Source organism: Numenius arquata, chromosome 12 (assembly GCF_964106895.1).
Source record: "Numenius arquata chromosome 12, bNumArq3.hap1.1, whole genome shotgun sequence".
NCBI classification, from domain to species: Eukaryota; Metazoa; Chordata; class Aves; order Charadriiformes; family Scolopacidae; genus Numenius; species Numenius arquata.
Window position 1 is genome coordinate 36,479,718 of NC_133587.1, and position 3,364 is coordinate 36,483,081.

Here is a 3,364-nt window from a genome sequence, read left to right on the forward strand (position 1 = left end):
CCTTTCCCTTTCCCTTTCCCTTTCCCTTTCCCTTTCCCTTTCCCTTTCCCTTTTCCTTTTCCTTTCCTTTCCTTTCCTTTCCTTTCCTTTCCTTTCCTTTCCTTTCCTTTCCTTTCCTTTCCTTTCCTTTCCTTTCCTTTCCTTTCCTTTCCTTTCCTTTCCTTTCCTTTCCTTTCCTTTCCCTTTCCCTTTCCCTTTCCCTTTCCCTTTCCCTCTTCCTTTTCCCCTTCCCTTCCCCTTTTTCCACGGTTCCCTTCACTCCGGCTCCCACGGTCCCTCGGGCTTTTGCAAAACATCATTTGCCCATACAAGCTGCGGGACCGCAAGCGCTGAGCGGGCGTCCAGGGGCGGCGGGCAGCAGCGAGGGGCCGGGTCCCCCCGCCGGTTCCCCCGTCCGCCCCCCACCGCCGGTCCCCGCCGCCGCCTCCGCCGCGCAGCCATCGGGGAGCGCAGCCGCCTCACGGGCCGGCGTCTCCTTGCGGGCGGCGGCGGGAGGGAGCGGAGGGGGGGGGGGGGACTGGGCGGGCGGGGCTGTCCCTACCCGCGGAGGCATCCCATGCGATATTCCCGCCGGGATGTTCGCAGCGGGGCCGTGCCAGCCCCGCCACCGGAGCCCGGCTCTGTTCCGATGCGTCGCTCCATTACCGCCCGGGTGACAAGGCGGGGGCCGCTGGGGACGCAGGCCCGGGGGAATAATCAAATAAACCCTGCAGGAACTTCAGAGCCAGGCTGCGGGGCGGCAGTGAGAAGGACGTGATCTCTCTTGCCTTGTTGCAGGGGTTGTCTACAGGAGGCAAAGAGGTGCGAGGGCCAGTTCCAGCCCATCGGCGGGGTATCAGGGCTGGGTGGGCTGCGGGAGCACGCGGTATCGCGGCGCCGAGCCGTTGCACTCCGTAGGTAGATATCGCCTTATTCGTTATCTTTGTCCTCTAGGTTTCTTGGATTCCCGGGACGTATTTATCTTGTCTGTCTGGGGCTGCTTCGCTAAGTCGCTGTGTAAATTGAAAGGTTTTTTTTCCCCCCCTTTTCCTCCCCTCCTCAGCTCACCACCTTTTTTAATTAAAGCTTTTAACTCGACTGGTGTTTACTGTCTTATGTAAAGTATCTAAACAAACAGACCCGGCCGAATACAAACACCAAAAGGGAGCCGGCCCCCTATTCTTACCCCTTCATTGTCCAAAAAAAAAAGCGCATCTCCCCATGTCATAGTTACAGTTCCAAAAGGAAATTGCTTTTATTTGTAAAGGAGGCTTTAAAAAGCAGTGACATGAAGGGGAAAAGCTCCTTAAGGGAGGAAGGTCACGGGGTTAGGGACGAGATTAAAGGAACGATCTTTCCACCTCGCAGGGAAAGCCGCCCCGGAGCCTCCCCAAACCTGGGAGAAGGGCTGCCTCGAGGAGGTGGGGGGGGGGGGGGCGGAGGGGGCGATGCTGGGGGCCATGGCTGGATGAGGCCATTGGGCCGTGGGGCCATGCCTGTGTCCCACACAGGCACCTTTCAGCTGTCAGAGAAGGGAGTGGATTCAAAGAGGTGAAATCCCTTGCTTCAACGCCCCAAACCTCACGTCCTCTGTGTCATCCAGCAGGAACCATGACAGTGGGGGAGCGGCCCCTCCAGAGCTCCGGCTCAGGCGGGCAGTGGGGATGTGGAGGGTGATGGCTATGGAGAGCCCTGCTCCCCGCTGGGACTGGGGGAAAGAGCCTGTGCCCCCTCCCTGAGGCCGGCTGCTGCCTTGTATTTGTGGGGAGCCAAGCTGAGCGACGGAAGGGAACAGAACCACAGAAGCGATCACCCCCAACCCTCTCTTCCCCTCTTCCGCATCCATCTGTGCTGGCTGTGGGTTTTGCTGAGTAACGGTCCCTGGTGAAGGCAAGCCAGCGTGAGGGACGTGGGGGCACTTCCCTTCGCCTCCCTACAAAGGTGGCACCCTGCCTGGTCTCAGGCACGAATGCTGACAAAGGCGGCTGCATCCCCCCCACATGCCCTCTGCCTGCCCGACCCCTTTCGCCTGCCCCTGCCCCCTGGGCAGGCACAGCCTGCTCTCCTCACCAGTTCCAAACTGGGGCTTTGCCCAGCCCTGCCCTGCGCAGGAGCCCAGGGCTGTTTCTGCAGGGCAGCAAGGAGAGGGAGATGCAGCCCCGGTCTCGGCATGGATGGAAAATGTCTTTTCCATGGCTAAGAGGGATGCAAGTGTCTCTCTCTGCTCTAGCTGGGGTTTTGGGTTCTGGACTGTCCATCTCCTGTGCTCAGGAGGTCTGTGGTAATAAATGATTCCCACCACGGCAAGGGAAGGTGCCAGTGGTGATACTTTCCTCTCTTCTGGAGTGCTGTCAGCGTGGGTGAGCAGACGGGACATTTCTCTGCAGCCCTAGGGAGATGTCCCAGAGGGCGTTTGGAAGGAGAGCTGAGTCTGGCTATACTTCCTCCTGGGATGAGGATGGAGGCAGGACCACACGTGCCTGACCTAAGCAGGGCTCCAAGAGCAGTGCTGTGCAGACACCCCATCACTGTACTGAGGCCTGTGCACACACAGGTGCAGCGACATTCCCACTTGGGCTGCATGGGAAGATGCAGGATATTTGTCGGGCATAGCGTTTGAGGCAAATGTTAGTGAGGTGACCACATTCTTACTGTGACCCTGTCTAGGTGGCTTTGTCCCTCCATGCCTGTACAGAGAGGATGCTCACACACCAAGCCCCATCCTCTTCTGGGGTCCCAAAGCTCTGTGACATTTGGGTAGTGCATAGCCGGTGCTCTGCAGCTTCTGCTTGGTGCTGCAAGTCCCCAAATCTATTCTCGCTTTGTTCTGCAAAATGCAGTGGCCGCATTGTCCTGGATATTTGGAGACCGTGGGCAAGCATAGGATGAGAAGAGATGTGTGGGAGGCTGCTCCTCTCCTTAAATATGTGCATCTAAATTGTCCGAGGGAATTAGTGACATTAACCTGCTTTGGTTTTGGGTTTTATTAGTGTCATTTGGTAAACATCCCTCTGCAACACAGGAGCGAATGCCCAGCCACAAGCACTGTAGATGCCACTCAGCGCTCTGCCTGCCACAGCAACTGCTCAAGGATAGGAAATCCATTCACCCATTTGCTCGCAGGCGTTGGAGCTGCATCAGCTTGTGCAGAGGTGGCTCTTGCACCTCCATCTGAGGCTGGGTCACAGCTGCCCTGACTTAGGGGACTTAAGTGTCGTGGAGCATCTGCAAACTGTCCTGTCCTGCGGGACTCTTCCAGTGGTGTGGGCTCTCCCCACTCCAGCAAACACCAGTGGCTTGTGTGGACCGGGAGCTTGTCTTTTCCTTTCCCCTTCCCTTTCCGCATCACTGCTTCTATATAAAACCACGGGATAGACAGTAAAGC